The following is an 18,845-nucleotide window of genomic DNA, read 5'->3' as shown; positions in this document are numbered from 1 at the left end:
CCTCTTGTTCCAAGCTGCTTTCAAGATTTTTTCTTTGTCTCTGAGACTCGTAAGTTTTACTATTAGATGTTGGGGTGTTGACCTGTTTTTACTGATTTTGAAGGGGGGTTCTCTGTGCCTCCTGGATTTTGATGCCTGTTTCCTTCCTCACATTAGGGAAGTTCTCTGCTATAATTTGCTCCAATATACCTTATGCCCCTCTCTCTTCTTCTGGGATCCCAATTATTCTAACATTTTTTCGTCTTATGGTATCACTTATCTCTCGAATTCTGCCCTCGTGATCCAGTAGTAGTTTATCTCTTTTTCTCAGCTTCTTTATTCTCCATCATTTGGCCTTTTATATCACTAATTCTCTCTTCTGCCTCATTTATCCTAGCTGTTAGAGCCTCCATTTTTTATTGCACCTCATTAATAGCCTTTTTGATTTTGACTTGGTTAGATTTTAGTTCTTTTATTTCTCTAGAAAGTGTTTCCCTAATACCTTCCATGCTTTTTTCAAGCCCAGCTAGTATCTTTATAATCGTCATTTTGAACTCTAGTTCTGACATCTTACTAATGTCTGTATTGATTAGGTCCCTGGCAGTCGGTACTGCCTCTTGTTCTTTTTTTTGAGGTGATTTTTTTCTGTCTTGTCATTTTGTCCAGAGGCGAATAGATGAATGAGAGAACAAAATCCTAACAGGGTAACAATGACCCCAGAAAAATATACACTTAACAAATCAGAAGAGACCTGAAACTGGGGGAAAAGAAAGGTAAAGAAAGAAAAAAGAAAAAAAAAGAAAAAGAAGATTAAAAAAAAAAGAATATGATCAAATATGATCAGGCTGGTGAATAGATCAGTGCCACACACTAGATTTTGGGCATATTTTGGTCTGTTAGAAGAAACTGCCTCCCAAAATTTTAAAGAAAGAAAAACTTATATATGTACAAAAATAAGGGTAAATATGATGAAGGGATGGAATATGACTGTGAAGATGAAAATTATAAAAAATTCTATAAAATGAATTGATAAGAAGTTGGTTGAAAAAAGAAAGAAGTTAAAAAAAAAAGGCGGGGAGAGAATGTGATCAGGCAGGAGACTAGAACAAAGCCATACTGGAGATTTAGGGTATATTTTGGTCTGTTAGAAGAAACTATCCCAAAATTTTAAAGAGAGAACAACTTATATATATACCAAAAATTAGGTTAACTACTATGAAGGGATATAATATGACTCTAAAAATGAAAAATAAAAAAAGATTTTTAAAAAAGGGATTGATAAGATGTTGAAAAAGGGAAAAAGAAAAAGAAAAAAATTAAATTAAAAAAAATTAACTTTGAAAGACTAAAGAATCATGGGGAAAAAGCCATGAATTCAATGTGCTGTATTCCCCTAGCCCTGGCTTTCTGCCCTTCTCATTGATTGGTAAACTTGGTCTTGGTTTGATGTTCTTGCTAATCTTCTGGGAGAGGCGCCTATTACACTGGTTCTCAAATGTCTTTGCCAGAGGTGGAATTGCCCCGCCCTTGCTGGGGCCTGGGCTAAGTAATCTGCTCGGGTTTGCTCTTGGGAGCTTTTGTTCCCTGCATGCTTTCTGTACAGCTTTGGAGGACGAGAATGAAAATGGCGGCCTCCCAATCTCTGCCCTGGAGGAGCCGAGAACTCAGGGCCCCACTTCTCAGTGAGCCCTCAGAGAAAAGCAGTCATTCGCTCCTGTCTCCCCGGTCTCTGGCCGCACTCCATTATCACCCGACCTGTGACTGAGCATTCCTATTTCTGGCACACGACCCTGTTTGGAGTCTCCAAACCCAGCAGATCCCTGCGGTGTGCTCCTGCACCGCTCCTCCCAGGGGAGGAAGGAGAGTCTCCCCGGGTCTGCTGCTTGTTGGGCCCCTGCTCAAAGAGCAGTGGCTGACTATGCTGTGGATCATGATTTATGGCAATCCTGAGCTGCAAGCCCATTCCTCGGCTCCGTCTCTGCAGCCGGCTTCCTGGCTCCAATACCTGGAAGCTCTGCCGCACTCAGGCACCCCCGGTCTTTCTATGACCCTGAGCGTCCTGAGTTCACACCGTCTCAGCAAGTGTTCCACCCCCTGCTTAGCAACTGGAGCGACGTCCCTTAGTAGAGCAGACTTCTAAAAGTTCCGATTTTGTGCTCCGAGGCTCTATCACTTGCCGGTAGCCAGCTGATGGAAGCTCCCTCCCCCCGTGGTCTATCTTCCCATATATCACCTCAGATTCACTTCTCTGCACGTCCTACCTTCCAGAAAGTGGTCGCTTTTCTGTTCAGAGAGTTGCTGCTATTCTTTTCTTTGATTTCCTGTTGAGTTTATAGGTGTTCAGAATGGTTTGATCCCTATCTGGCTGAATTCCTGTGACCAGTTGAAATTTAGGTCTCCTACTCCTCCACTGTCTTGCTCCTCCCCCCGCATGCATTTTTTTATAGCAGTCATTTTCATGACTATACCACAATTTATCTATCCAATTTGTTGAAGGACATTTGAGTGGTTTGCAATTAATTACATCAATAACAATGTTATGTATGTTTTCACACATTTCTTAGTGCACATGTGCACATATTTCTGTAGGTGATAGATTTATTGCACTCATGGCCCTGATTCTTCACCCCCCCCCCCCATATCTACAGCCATCCCCATATAACTTTGTATTGTCCTCTCATTCTGAAGCTGCCTGGACTCAGTCATGTGCCTTACTTTCACTACAGGGACTTTAGCAATAGTAATATAACCAGGACTTAAAAAGCACCTGTGTTATTGAGTTTCCTTGCTCTTGCTTCTGTGCTATCATCATGAGAATAATGAAAATTTAGCTTAAAATAAGATGGTCTCATTGCCCAACAGAGAGATAGCCACTGTCAAACTCATGGGTGAACTCTGCTAAGTCCTAAAGATGAGCCCAGTTGAACCCAGCTACATTACTGCTTTGTAGACTTGTAAGCTAAATCAATGTTTATTGTATATCACTGATGTTTTGTGGTTGTTAATAAAACATCTTTTATGGCAACAGATAATTAATACAGAGTGGAATTGCCAAATTTACTCTCCTATCAAAAATGTGTGAGAGCTCCAATTTCCTCATATCCTCATCAACATCTAATATTGTCAATAATTTTAATTTTAGTCATTCTGATGGGTGACAGTGATATCTCATTTTTGTTTTAATTTTCATTTCCCTGATGACTAATGAGATTGAGCACCTTTCCATGTTTATAGGTCTTTTGGACATATACTTTTGTGAAGTGCCTGCTCAATTTTTTTATTGCATTGTCTTTTTCTTATGTTTTTAAGAATTTCTAAAATGTATTCTGTATATGGATATATATTATATAGATACAGAGAGTGGATATATGTATTGCAAATATTTTCTCCTGGTCATGGCTAGCCTTTTAAAAATCTTAATTTTCTTAATGCTCTTGTCAGGTTTTTCTATTAATAATATAATCTTAAAAGAATTGGAAAGCCTTTTTTTTTTCAATTCTCTGCAAGAACACATTCAGATTGGTTTTATTTCTTATGTGTTTGTAGAATTTACTGGTAAAGAAACCTATGCTTAGACTTTTTTTGTAGAAAAAATTTGAATTTCAGACCCAATTAAAAAAAATAAAGGGCTACTCAGATTTTCTATTTCTTTTTATGTCAATTTTGTCAGTTGTTTTTGTTATAGGAATTTTTCAATTTCTTTTAAATTTAAAAATTTGTTGGTATAACTTGTTCACAATATCCTCTTATTTTATTATACGCAGGACCTGTAAGAGTGACTCCTTTTTCTTTTCTGACATTGTTTATTTGTGCCTTCTTTTTCTTGATTAGTTCTACCAGGAATTGAGCAGTTTTCCTGGAATAAACTTTTTACTTTCTCAGTCTTCTTAATATACATTTTCTTTTTCATTCATTTCTACTTATCTTTGTTCTTTCTATCTTATTTAGGTTTAAATGTCTTTTTATCACTATGAATAAGCTATGCTAAATTTTAGGGGAGACTCAGGGAAAAGGTGTAAAGTATATGGATGTATTATGAAAGGGATTCTCCTAAATAGATACATTCTTGTGTTTGGTTCTCCTCTTATCCATATGAGGCTCAACATAAAAAGGGATGTTCCAAGAAATTAATTAACCTATGAATTATTTACTTAATGAGAAAATTAGAATTAAGGATTATTATTAAACTATTATACATTAACATTTCCAGAAAGAGCTTTGCACAGTGGCAGTATCGTAGCCAATGAGGTTTATCCGAGGCGCGATTATTGCTAATTGAAAACATTTCCAGAAAGAAATGCAATTAAAAAAGAAGCATTAAAACCCTTTTTTTCCCTAAAGAAGAAAAATATCACCTAAGAATCTGTCAGAGGCTGAGAAATGCCTTAAGATGCCTTCAGTTAGGGGTGTCTGGGTGGCTCAGTCATTAAGCGACTGCCTTCGGCTCAGGTCATGATCCCAGGGTCCTGGGATTGAGCCCTGCATCGAGCTCCCTGCTCAGCGGGAAGCCTGCTTCTCCCTCTCTCACTCCCCCTGCTTGTGTTCCCTCTCTCGCTGTCTCTCTGTATCAAATAAATAAATAAAATCTTTAAGAAAAAGAGGCCTTTAGTTAAATACAGTTTCATACACAAACACATACCTCTGACTCCTCCATCCTAGTTTCTCAGTGTGTTAATTTCTGTGTGTTCAAAGAAGTATGTCAAAATGAATGCACATCTAAACATCTATCTATTATACTTGCTTGCTGTCTTTGGCTTATAACTCAACTGTTAACCCAGTCTTTATCTTTCTGACTCTCCCTAGAGTTGTTCTTTGTGCCTTATTTTAAAAGCTTATTAGTAACTTATCCATCACCATTTTAAAATGCCACCTTTTGGATTCCAAAGGTCATCAGTGATCCATCTGGAAGTTTTGTTTTAGGAAAGCACCCAGAATCCACTCCCATTCCTTCCCTTGGTGGTCTCAGCACAAAGGGATGGGGAGACCAGTACAAGCATTATTGTACTTCCCAGACCTCTTTCCCTGGCTACCAGGTGACTAAGCTTTTCTGATTCTCAAGAAAGACTCTTCCAGGAAACAATGCCTATGTGTAGAAACAAACAAATAAAAAAATCCATCAAACATTGTAGATCCAGAAACATGAAGATATTTGCTCAGACCATTACCACAATAATTGGGAAAATAAATAAAAGATATTTGATATGCAGGATCAGTTTAACACCGTTAACAACATAATAAAAGTTCTTTAGCTTATTACTTCATCATTTATTGACTGTTCAAACTCTTCCCCATATACTCTAAAGATCTCCTCTTAAGGGAGAGCTAGCTATTCCATGTACTACTTTGCTCCTAACTAATGTTTATTTGCATGGTATTGTTCTCAGTATTATGTTATTAACATTAAAAGGCCCATTTCTGAGGTAACCTAGAGTGTGAATGCTCAGTTTAATCTCAGTTGTACCTTTTTCATTTGGTTGAATTCTAAATGTGTTTTATTTTTATCTCACACCATTCTATGGTCACTAATAAGGAGATATATATATATATATATATATATATATATATATATATATATATATATATATATTTGTTGAATTGTATGCTTTTCCCTAAAATTATTGTAAACTCATTTTATTTCTATTAACTACCCTTGATATATTTTCTCTTATGATAAATAAACTACCATGCCATACAAATCATACTATACCATACCATACCATACCATACCATGACATACCAAATGTCTTTTAATCAATACTGCCCACTTAACAAATTAGTGAAGGTAAAGTTCTGGAAGAAGAAGGTTAAAGAAGAATAGCAACAGGAGTACAGGTATAGGGTTAATCTTGAAAAGGAAGATGCTTGTCTTTGTCTGAGACTGGAAGAAAGCTTAATTTGTTATTTTTGTTGCTCTTGTTTGAGAGTCTCATTAGAGTAGAACTGAACTGTGACTGCAGGCTCCATTCATTTTAACTGTTACCCAAGATAGAGTGGAATCTGACCTTGTTAATTTTAGTAAAAACCTTTTCTGTTCATGTTGTATTTTACCCAGATGATCCCATGGAAGGCCCTTTGGGGTACATTGTGACTGTTGTCATGCTTTCAACACAAACTTATATGTGAAAAATTTAGCAACAACCCCTAACATCTTTGAAGACATCTTAAACTGGTTAATATAAAGGATCTGCATTTCAGGACTTTTATGACTGCATCATAAAACAAAGCACTCCACATAAATGTTCAATGAGAATGGTAAAATAATGATGTTAAAAGCAATAGTTTATCAGGAAGATAATGAAGTTCTGAAGTAAGTGAGAAACATGTTCTTTTCAGTTAGAACATGATTGCTATATCATTTTTAATCAATAAAGAAGTTTGGGGCCACCTCCAAGAAAAGTCATTGATTTATTTCCTTGTGGAATTGTGTAAAGATTCTCTCCTTTTTTCCAACCAGGCTAACAGCTACCATTCTTTTAATGCTCTCTTTTTTTTCTTTCCTGAAATCTGACACAATCAACTTTTCCAGATTCTTTACTAAAAAGGATTCCTTTTACTCAATTTGTCCAACATGAAATTGGAATCAAGAGCTATCTTAGCAATTACAAGGATGTGATTTACTTATCAAAGGGTTTCTTCCATTTGGGTACCTTGAACCAGAATAAAAGGGGATAAAACTTTTGCTGGTTGGATTGAGATGCAGTCACTTCTTCAGGCATCTGGCTGGATTCCTCAGGGGAAGGCCTGTGAGTTGCAAAACCAGAACCATTATAGTGGTGCATGAAGGGAGCATGAAAGGCTATGACATAGCTGACATTCTCAAAATTTTCAGCAACTATTTCATGGCCAAAGACAAGCTCATCTTCATTTTCTCAAAATCTGGCCATGTTTCCATGACCTCATCTCCCTGAATGACATCATTTTTCTCCCCATCATTCAGGCACAAAGACTCTAATGCTTACTAAGAGCTATGGATTCCATCTCTGTAACTTCCATCACTTCTCCTTTATTTCCATTAGTACTGCTCTAGAATTTAAAGGTTGCTTAACCTCATCCCTGAACTATACTTCTAACTCTGTGTCTATCCATATTAATCACTCCCAACTGTGTATCTTTGATCTCTCCTCGTGCCAATACATCTTCCACACTGCCGCCCTATAATTTTTCTTATTGTTTTTGTGCTCTGCTTGAAAAATTCCAATGTCTCTCTACTGCTAACAGAATAAAGTAAAAATTCCCTTAGCAAGTACTCAAAAGCCCTTTGTAATCTGGCTTCAGTTTAACAGTGTGTTCATTTTGCATCTCCCAAACAAATAGTCCACTTTCCTGCACTAGAATATTGTCAATGCTTGAACTTTTTTTCTTCCACAAAGAAAAGTCTTACCTTTCTGTTGAAATTATACACATCTCAAGAGTTTCCACTCAAATGTTATCTTCTCTATATGAAATGGTCTTTTATTCCTCTGGTTGAACGAAGTCTCCCTCTCCATGGATCTCTCAGAGCTATTCAAAGTGCCATTACAGGAGTGCTTCTTGGACTTTACTGTGTATCAGATCCCCTGGGATCTTGTTAAAATGCAGATTAAGATTCAGTAACTCTGAAATGAATCTGAGATTCTGAATTTCTAATAAGCTCCCAGTGGATAGCCTTGCTGTTGGTCCTTGGACCTACTTTGAGGAACAGGGTTTCAGTGTTTATAGAGGTGCAGCCCTGGTCACTATTCTTCCTGTATTGGAGTCTGCTGGAAACAGAGCTTCCTTCCCATAAGGACTGTGCTCTTTCAAAGTTGGCTCTTGGTTATACCTGTATCTCACACACTTCCTAGTCTGATGCCTTGCTGGCAATTCTGGTGAAAGATTCAGCCAATGAAGCAATTGAAAAAAATTTCAAATCAAAATCAAGAGTGTGGTTTATCTGAAAATGTATTTCCCATTATCTTCAATGGTAGAGGATTCTCTAATAGTGTGGAGAGCATATGACTTTGCTGAGTTGACACTTATTCATCATCTGATTTGTTGCCTTATCATTCAAGAGACATGCAAAGGAGCTCCTTTGTCTTACAGTACCATGATTTGATCTCCTGAAGGATATCATATGCTAGCCTGATGCCCCCATTAATGTTTCTGTCTCTACATTGAATGCATTGTAGAGACAGAGCATTGCAAATGGCAAGATTTCATTCTTTTTGATGGGTGAGTAATATTCCATTGTATATATACCACATATTTTTATCCATTCATTTTTAATACACTAAAAAATTCTTTGGGAATTATCTTTAAATTTAAAAATATAAATGACATAAATTTGGAAATTGATCACAATAATCGTAATAAAGCATTACAAATAGCAAAATTTATGAGAAACTAGGTAAAATGGTGTAAAGATACTAAATTACACATAATTACTCAGTAAATATAAAATTAAAATGTGGTATTATAATAACTTGCATATTTTTAAACTTAGAAGATATTTTACACAATATATTGTTGGTAATATTAAAATTGTATTAAAATTTTCCTGGTAATACGCACTTACAGAAATCTTAGTCATACTGTCAATTACTTTTGTTAAATTCAAGTAAATTTATGTTTAATATATTTTAATAAAAATTAAGTATAATTCTGTGTGTGTATATATATATATATATAAAAAAAAGGATTATATCCCAAATGGCTAAATCTACTGGATTTCCAATGGCTGGATCTGTGAATGTGGTAGGAGGCTACTACAATGGTTCCCAATGATCCCCACCTCCTGGTTATTCATGTCCTTGTGTAATCCCCTCCCTTTGGGTATGGCTGGACCTAGTGACTTGCTTCTAATGAATAAATATGGCAAAAGTGAATGCATACCACTTCTGAGATTAGAAAAAAGGTTACCATTTCTATCTTGCTTGCAAATATTCTTTCTTTGATTTTTCTTACTTGCACACTTTGATGAAGCAAATTGCTATGTTGGGCGGTGCTCATGGCAAGGAACTAAGGGTGGTCTCTTACTGATAGCTAGTGAAACTGAAAAATTCAGTCCAAAACCAGTGAGGTACTGAATCCTGCCAGCACCCATAGAGTGAGTTTGGCAGTGGATCTTTACCCAGTCAAGCTAAAAGATGAAGGCAGCCCTGTTTGTCACCTTGACTGCAGCCTTGTCAGTCACCTGAGTCAGAGAACTCAATTAAGATGAATCCTGATTTTTGAACCACAGAAACTGAGATAATAAATATTTGTGGTTTTAAGCCACCGAGTTTTGAGGTGATTTGTTATGCAGTAATAATTAGTTAATATAGTGGGTCTCATTCCTGATCCATTTATAATTGATCTCTTTATCAATAATGTTCATGATGCTTTTTTTCATTGATATCCAGATTTTTACCTTGGAATCCCAGAAAAATAATAAAATACATTTAAAAACTTGTTATGCTAAACATTATTGGCTGAAAGGTAAAAGGAACATACAGGCTTATTTCAGAGATACTGCAGTTTCGGTTCCAGACTACTGCAATAAAGTGAATATCATAGAAAAAAAGTGAGTTAAATAAATTTTTTTGTTTCCCAGTGCATATAAATGTTATGTTAACACTATACTGTAGTCTATTAAGTATGCAATAGCATTATGCCTAAAAAGCAATGTATATACCTTAATTAAAATATTATATGGCTAAAAATGCTATCATTTGAGCTTTCAGCAAATTGTAATCTTTTTGCTGGTGCCTCTACCAGCAAGAGGTCTTGCCTTTCAATTTTGATGGCAGCTGACTGATCAGTTGCTCAAGATGGTTGCTGAATGTCTGTGGAAAATTCTTAAAATGAAACAATAAAGTTTCCCACTTCAATTGACTCTTCTTTTCATGAACAATTTCTCTGGAGCACACAATGCTATTTAATTGCATTTTGCCCACAATAGAACTTCTTTTGAAATTGGAATCAGTTCTCTCAAACCCTGCCACTGCTTTATCAAATTAGGTTTATGTAATATTCTAAATACTTTGCTGTCATCTCAGCAATTTTAACAGCATCTTCACCAGGAGTGTTTACTTTTCAAGAAACTACTTTCTTTGCTCATCCATAGGAAGCAACTCTTCATCTGTTAAAGTCTTATCATGAGATTGCAGCAATTCAGTCACATCTTCAGGCTCCACTTCTAATTCTAGTTCTCTTGCTGTTTCTACCACATCTGTGGTTACTTCCTCCACTGAACTCTTGGACCCCTCAGAGTCATCCATGAAGGTCGCAATTAACGTATTCCAAACTCTTGTTAGTGTTGATATTTTGACCTTTCCCTATGAATTGTGAAGGTTGTCAATAGCACCTAGAATCCTTTCCTTAAAGGTTTTTAATTTATTTTGCTCAGATCCATCAGAGGAATCACAAACTAGGGCAGCTATAACCTTATGAAATGTATTTCTTAAATAATAAGACTTAAAAGTCAAAATGATCTTTGATCCATGGACTTCCGAATGGATTTTGTGTTAGCAGGCATGCAAACCATTAATCTCCTTATATATCTCCATCAGTGCTCTTGGGTGACCAGGTACATTGTCACTGAGCAGTAATATTTTGAAAGGAATCTTTTTTTTTCTGAAGAGTAGCTCTCCACAGTGGGCTTAAAATATTCAGTAAACCATGCTGTAAACAAATGTGCTGTCACCCAGGTTTTCTGTTCCATTTATAGAGCACAGGCAAAGTAGATTTAACATAATTCTTATGGCCCATAGGATTTTCAGAGTGGTACATGAGCATTGGCTTCAACTTAAGGTCCCTGGCTGCATTAGCCCCTAACAAGAGAATCAGCTTGCCCTTTGAAGCTTTGAAACCAGGCATTGACTTGTCCTCTACAGCTACGAAAGTTCTAGATGGCATCTTCTTTCAATAAAAAGGCTGTTTCATCTTCATTGAAAATATGTTGTTTAGTGTAGCTAACTTCATTATTTATGTTATCTAGATCTTCTGGGTAACTTGCTGCAGCTGCTACATCAGCCCTTGCTTCACCTTGCACTTTTATGCTGTTAAGACAGTTTCTTTCTTTAAACCTCATGAACCAACCTCTGCTAGCTTCAAACTTTCCTTCTGCAACTTCTTCACCTCTCTCAGCCTTCTTAGATTGAAGAAAGTTAGGGCCTTGCTCTGGATTGGGCTGTAGTTTAAGGGAATGCTATGGCCTGTTTGATCTTCTGTCTGGACCACTAAAGCAAAAAGGTTGTTTTGCTTTTTTATCATTCATGTGTTCACTGGAGTAGCACTTTAAATTTCCTTCCAGAACTTTTCCTTTGCATTTACAACTTGGCTAACTGTTTGGTGCAAGAGACCTAGATTTCAGCTGCTCCTGGCTTTCGATGTGCTTTCCTCACTAAGCTTAATCATTTTTAGTTTTTTTTAAAAAATATATTTATTTAAGTAATCTCTACACCCGACACGAGGCTCAAACTCACAACCCTGAGATCAAGAGTAGCATGCTCCTCTGACTAAGCTGGCCAGGTGCCCCACATTTTTAGCTTTTGATTTAAAGTGAGAGAGATGTGACTCTTCCTTTCACTTGAACACTTAGAGGTCACTGTAGTATTAATAATTGGCCTAATTTCAATATTGTAGTGTCTCAGGGAATAAGGAGGTCCAAAGAGAGGAAGAGAGATGAGGGTAAGTTGATTGGTGGAGCAGTCCGAACACATACATTTATTAAGTTTGCTGTCTTATAGGGGTGTGGCTCATGAAACCCCAAAACAATTACAATAGTAATGTCAAAGACAGCTGATCACAGATCACCATAACAAATACAATAATAATGAAAAAGTTCAAAATACTGTGAGAATTACCAAAATGTGACACTGAACATGAACTGAGCAAATGCTGTAGGAAAAATGGTGCTGGTAGATGTGCTTGATGCAGGGTTGCCAAAACCCTCTAATTTGTGGGAAAAGAAAAAAAAAAAAAACAAAGCAGAAAAAAAGCAAAACACAATAAAATAAGTTATGCCTGCAAATGAATTAAATATCCAGAAAGATTCTACTTTCTAGTCTCTTAAATCTGAAGATGTGGAAAAGAAAACTGGGTGAATCTGTTGGGTTTCTGAGTGGATGCTTGTAGTGCACAAATAGGCCCCTGGATGTGAGAAGAGGGCCTAGGGAAGACTAAAACCTGAGATAAAGGATACTTTTCATGAGACAAATTCATAGCAAGGCTGATATTTGAAATTGATATATGAACCACTGAGTCTTATTTCCCTACCCAGGGTTATGTTTTTGTTAAATAAACTATTGTTTTTCGGAACACTATGATGCCTCTTCAGTATAGCTGAGACCAAATTGCCTTAAAATATCTATTAAAATGCAAACTACTGCTAATATATCCAAGACTTCTAAACGATATTATTCAGCTGAAGTCTTTTCATATCAGATTCCAATCCAATCAGAATACATTTGACTGCTACCTATGTCCTAAGGAAATCTTATTCAAGTAAACATTAAATAAGAATAGAGTGTGCCTGGGTGGCTCAGTCAGTTAAGCATCTGCCTTCAGCTCAGGCCATGATCCCAAGGTCCCAGGGATTGAATCCTGTGTTGGGTTCCCTTGCTGAGTGGGGAGTCTGCCCTTCCCTCTTCCTCTGCCCCTTCCCCCCTGCTTGTGCTCTTTCACAAATAAATAAATAAAATCTTAAAAAAAAAAAAAGAATAGAAGTCACTGCCAAATCTGACCTGAATATCCAGTGAATATCAGGAATGCTAATATACTGTCATTTTTTGGTATTTTAGGACAATTTAAAAAGGTGATGTGGTAGATTTCAACAAATAATCATCTTTATGCTTCAGTCCATGAGTCTTAAAACTACTTAAATGGTGTTAACCTTCTCTTGGATATGCAGAAAAAGGCAATTAGAGGTATTATTGAGGTCACTTAGGTCAGCTACTGAGTGATCCAGTTGTTGATAAAAAGTGAAAACCTGTGTTTATAAGACTGGTCTCTCAGGCCCTAGAAGGCCATTTTCTCAATTTGTTATAATGGGTCACATATAGGCCCTCAGTGTCTGCCTTTTTTACTTATTTGTTGACCGTCCATGGGATTTATTATTTGATTTGGACTTGCTTAGAATATTTCTTGTATGCCTTAAGTGTCTCAGTTCTCACATCTTATTGCAATTCATCCTTTGTCTCCCATTTTTATTTGGTTGGGAGAGACCATTATCAGATTCTTACCAATGTGGATCATGCCCAGCCCTGATGTATGCTTCTAATCATGGATTTTTTACATCTCTGGCAATGGGGACCAAGCCTTGGAGTGAATAAGGTGTGTGTGGAAAACAGTGCAGTTATGAGGTATCTCACCAATCACGAGGCAAGGTCTAACTCTTGAAAGAAATACAGATGCTATAATGAAATCAAGAGAGCTAGCCCTCCTCTCTTGTCTTTATAAGGTTAGGAATTAACTAAGAACCCAATGCTAAGTGGTCTAAAAGCAGTACCAATTTCACATTCTAATAAAGCAATGCTGCATGCCTTAAACATTGACTCTTTTTTTTTTCTTTTGGAAGTATGGAAGTAGGAGTGCACCATAATATAGAAGGCTAAGTGTACCACTTTATCTTTGCAACCTATTTTCTCACCACAACCCTGTAGATAAGATACTGCACCTCAGTCTCATGAAAGACAAAACTAGTTGAAATCACATGAGTATGATGACAGTCAAGACAAGCTGTTACTCAGGGCTCCTCACATGGTGCTCCAGGCACTTTCAATAGGCTGTTCTCACAGTATCTGCTATCACTGTCTATGCATTTAAGTGGGAGCTGAGAGATAAGAGGCTCAACCCTGTAAGGAATGCTTCTTGCAGGATAGCACAAAATCCAAAAATACTTAAAGAATGTTGGACTGGATGTCAGGAGCACTGGATTTGTCCTGGCTTTATTGCCAGTCGCCGGGGTGGTTTCAAGGTGGTCATTCAAATTCTCTGGGTCTGTAAAATAATTTGGATGACCTTAAAAGTTTTTCTCAGTTCTAAGGGTCCTTAAATCTCTGAAGAAGTTTCAAAGAGCTTGTCTGCATCTTAAACAACATTAGCATTCTGGAAAGTGTTCTGGACGAAGAATTGATGGATTTTACATTCTGAGATAACAGGTCCTGGAGGAGACAGCGCACATTCAAAATGTCAGCAGCTACCTGATTACAAACCCACTAACATGTCTGATATTATTGCTGCCTGCTGGCATTGCAGCCTGCAGGGATGCTTCTTTGCCCCAGAGAGAAATGGCCAGGAGTGTCACAAAGGATGCTCCATGTCAACGCTTCTTTCCAAGAAACAGAATTCAGTGAACCCTTACTGAAACCAAATTAGCTTCTGGAGTTAATTACAAAATGGAAATGGTACTTCCTATTTTCTGATCACAGATACATAACTGAGTGAGATAAAAAACACTAGGCATGTAGGAGATACCTTTTCAGGCTCTCCTTGGCTACAGAAAGTTGCAGGGAAGAACAAGTTAATAACTTTTGTTTTTCAAGTTTGGGCACACACAGTGTGATAGAAAAATGCTTCATAGCTTCTTCAAAATGAAATGTGATTTATAAGTTGCCTATCAGATTCCTCCCTGTCTCTCAGGGTACATGTTATTCTTATTTTTTCCAGACTTCTCTCCATAATTTAGTGAGCTCTTGGCCAGTGGGGCTCAGTCAGGAAGGGGGGAGGTTGGGGGAGACATAAGGATTAAGTACTAAACAATTAAAGTGAAAAAAAGGTGACCATTTCCATGAGATAATACAAAAAGACCACAAGGACAGAGGTGCTGAGGTAATGTATTTTATGAAATGAGGACCAATTTTATCCTCTTTTAAAATTTGGTACTCTGGGATAGAATGTTGAAATAAGCAGCCAAATAGCCAAAGCAGATCTCCTTTATAGTCTCTACACGAATTGTGTCCCAGGCTGGTAGGTAAGAAGCTGGCAGCTTCCCTTTGCTTTGGTGAGATTGAGCACGTGTCTATAACCAGATGGGCATAGAGGGTGTTAGTGCTGTTGTTTTGACCTGTCTGTACAAGGATTGGTTCACTTGGATCTTATTTGTACAGGGGACCCAGGTATATCCTATGAAGAATTCACACTAAGGAAAGAAAAGTTGATACACACAAATTTGGTTCAAAAGCAGTGCACCAGGACAGAGGAGAAGGTGGTTTTATGGACTATGTTCAACTTGTGTCCTTGAAAGAGAAGGTTTTATAAAAGTGACAATAAAAACTAATTAATACTAAAAAACCCACCTGTTTTGTTAAATTCTCTAGATTTTAAAAAAATTAAGATTATTTTTTAGATCGCTTTGAAGTTTACAGAAAAATTGAGCAGAACATACAAAGATTTCCTACGTACTTCCAGCCCCCTCACATGCATAGCCTCCCCATTATCAATGTCCCCCACCAAAGTGGCACATTTGTTACAACTGATGAATCTATGTTGATACGTCATAATAACCCAAAGTCCACAGTTCACATTAAGATTCATTTTTAGTGTTGTATGTTCTATGGATTTGGACAAATGCATGATGAAATATATCCATTATTATGGTATTAGAGTATTTCCATTGCCCTAAAATAATATATATACCTATTTAAAATTTTTTTACTGAGTTTAGTTGACACATGTTATGTTAATTTCAGGTGTACAATGTAGTGATTGCACAATTTTGTATATTATGCTACACTCACCCCAAGTGTAGTTACTGTCATCGTACAACACTATTTTTTTTTTTAAAGATTTTACTTATTTATTTGTCGGAGAGAGAGAGTGTGTGAGAGAGAGAACAAGCAGGGGGAGTGGCAGGCAGAGGGAGAAGCATACTCTCCACTGAGCAGGGAGCCAGATGCAGGACTCGATCCCAGGACCCTGGATCATGAACTGAGCTGAAGGCAGACACTTAACCAACTGAGCCACCCAGGCGCCCCTCATGTGACACTATTATAATATCATTGACCATATTCCTTATGCTATGTCTTTTATTCTCGCAACATATTCATTCCACAACTGGAAGCCTGTATCTCGCACTCCCCTTCATCCATTTTGCCCATCTCCCCACCCCCTCCCCTCTGGCAACCATCAGTTTGTTCTCTGTATTTACAGGTCTATTTTGCTTAAAATGCTGCTGTTTTAAGGCACTCGGTCTCGTTTCAGATCCCATGGAAAGTGGCACAAAGATCAAAAGGTATAACTGAACCACGGTGAAGCACACTCTGTAACACAATCAGGCTGATACACAAGTGGAACAGCAAAGACGTAATGGAGGACGCCCACTTGTTGCAACTGTACCTGCCGTGCCAGCCATCTATCACTGGTTTCAGCAAGGGGCCTGCAGGAATACAGTCTGGGACGGACTTAAATGGTGTCCCTGACACGGAAGCCCAAGACACTGCTTCATGTATCCAGGGAAGACACCCTTTAGGGACCCCTAGAGGAATCTGAGAGGGCTGGAGTCACAGAAATGCTCTTTGGGTTACATGAAACATAACTGGATTTTTACCCTAACTGCTGTGGTTACATAAGCAAAGAACAAATAGCCTTTATGCAAGTTTATGAGCTATTTCCTCAATGCTGCCATAATCCTGTTGCTTTTTTCAGCAATGTAATGAAACAGTTTTAATGAAACCAATAAAAATGATTCCCCCTCAAAAGGCTGGTGATTCTCAGCTTGCAACATGAGGCCCTGCAGTTCTGGGTTACTGAGTAAGGGAATTAATCCGTGTTATGTTAGATGCAAGGGGGATTCCCCACAGTGTTCTGTGATGGTGACAGAAGCATATTAAGAACCACAAATACAAATAGCAGCCTAATTAAAATATAATGTGAAAGCTAAGAAGTTCAAACCTCAACCTATTCTACTGTCCAGCCTGAGGCCTCTTGAGGAGAGGAGTGTCAAATTTCGTTTTTTTGAAAAAAAAATCTTATTTTGACATTTTAAATTAAATGTAGGTAATTTTTGTGGAATTAACACCACTTTGAAGTAATAAGAACTATGCTACTCTGGTTTGCTTCTTCCCTGAAATTTTTTTTTTTTTTAATCTGGCAGATCCACATTATGTTACCGGCACGAGGGCATTCACCTAACGCCAGGGGCTTGTGGGGATTCTGGGGCAATTCAAAGGGACACAGAGACCTTAGTGTATGTATCAGGTGCTTTTGTGAATGACGTGACATAGTGTCACTATTTTATGGAATGTAATCAGGATCTTGTTAAAGCTTGGCTTACAAATTTCACAGGACTTTTTTGGTCCCAATATCTTTTATCTCTTCTCAGTTTGATCTGCTTCTTCTTATCAGTGCCACACATATTGGGCAAGAGGAGGAGCCCCCGATGCTTATCTGGGTTAGGAACCTAGTCTTGTTGGATGCATCATGATTGACACCACCAGGGAGTTCAGCATTCTGCATTTTTCCTTATTTTTTTAACTGAGGCATGAACTGCATAAAGTGAGGCACATAAATGGAAGTGTACAGCTTACTGAATTTTTATGTATGTATGCACTGTGTAACTACCACCCAGATTAAGATAAAGAACATTTCCAGGAAGTTTGCTCATGCCACTTGCTGGTTAATACCATGGTCCCAGAGGTAATCATTATTTGGACTTCTTTGCATATAGAATGTATTCCTTTGTATCTGGCTTCTGTCAGAGCCATGTCTGTGAGATTTATCCAAGTTGGTGCATATATTAGTCATTTGATTTTTTTATTACTGTGCCATATTCCACCGTACGAATCCACCACGTTTTACTTATTTATTCTCCAGTTGGTGGATTGTCTCTCAGTTTATGACTTCTGTGGTACACCTAATCTGAACATCCATCTTTTTGGTGGACATAAGCATTTGCTTCTCTTTGGTACATAGCTAACACAGGGATTGCTAGATTATAGGACAGGTAGGGGTTTAGTTTACTAGTTACTGACAGTTTCCAAAGTGTTTGAAGCTTTTAATTGGTCCCTATTATCAGCAACATTTAGTATTTTTCTTAAATTTTTAATTTTAAAGTAATTATAGATTCACAGGAAGTTGCAGAATTGTGCAGAGGAGTTGCTTTAACTAGCTTCCCTCAGCATTTACATGTTACATAACCATAGTACAATATTGCAAGCAGGAGACTGACATTGATACAATGTGTGGTATAGTTCTATATCATCTTATCACATAGGTTTGTTTGTATAACCAACACCCCAGTTAAGATACAGAACGATTCCATCACCATAAAGTTCTCCCTTGTGCTATCCTTTTATAGTCATACCCAACCTTTTCTCCTCCACCACCCCTAATTCTTGGTACCCACTAATCTGTTCTCCTCCTCTTTAATTTTGTCACTTTAAGGATGTAATATAAATGGAATCATACTCTAGTGACCTTTTGAGATTAGCTTTTTTCACTCAGGATAATGCCCTTGAGATCCCCCCAATTTATTGCACGTAACAACGGTGGTTCCTTTTTATCATGGAATAGCATTCCATGACATGACATGACCTCCGGTTCTAGGGCATTTGTCCAGTGGAGGACAGAAGCTGTGGTTGCACATGATAGATGTAGTCTGACTGGGCAGTTTCCATCAGAAACTTATAGAAGTCATGACAAATGATCAAAAGATAATGATGGCAATCAGAATATGCTCACTTGAAGGAAAATCTCTAACAAACTTCCATTGAGTTGTTGCTAGTGTTTTCATCAAGAAATAGGTCTGGGTCTAATTGTCATTCGAGTCCCTTTAATCAAATGTTTTTGACATTTTCTAGAAATAAAGCTAAAGAATGAGCATTGGAGACAAATTCCCTTTACAGGAACTGGAGTCCCTGAGGAAACTTGAGATGTTTGAAGCAGAATTACTAAGAACTAGAATTGATTTTCAAAAACAGTCAGAACTT

General features: G+C 37.5%; 1 long non-coding RNA gene and 1 pseudogene across 2 annotated transcripts in view; both read left to right on the top strand.

Moving 5' to 3' along the window:
• The window catches only part of LOC113927603, a 143,689-nt gene extending 127,086 nt beyond the window's left edge, over window positions 1-16,603 (top strand). For both annotated transcript variants that reach the window (XR_003521679.1, XR_003521678.1), the window contains one exon: window positions 16,120-16,603. This is a non-coding gene — a long non-coding RNA (uncharacterized LOC113927603). The remainder of the gene's footprint in view (window positions 1-16,119) is intronic.
• LOC113928215 lies at window positions 4,194-4,324 on the top strand (annotated as a pseudogene).
• Window positions 16,604-18,845: the final 2,242 nt, after the last annotated feature.

This window comes from Zalophus californianus, chromosome 7 (genome assembly GCF_009762305.2).
Source record: "Zalophus californianus isolate mZalCal1 chromosome 7, mZalCal1.pri.v2, whole genome shotgun sequence".
Taxonomy (NCBI): domain Eukaryota; kingdom Metazoa; phylum Chordata; class Mammalia; order Carnivora; family Otariidae; genus Zalophus; species Zalophus californianus.
The sequence above is the reverse complement of the archived record's forward strand: the minus strand, read 5'-3'. Positions and strand labels throughout refer to the sequence as shown.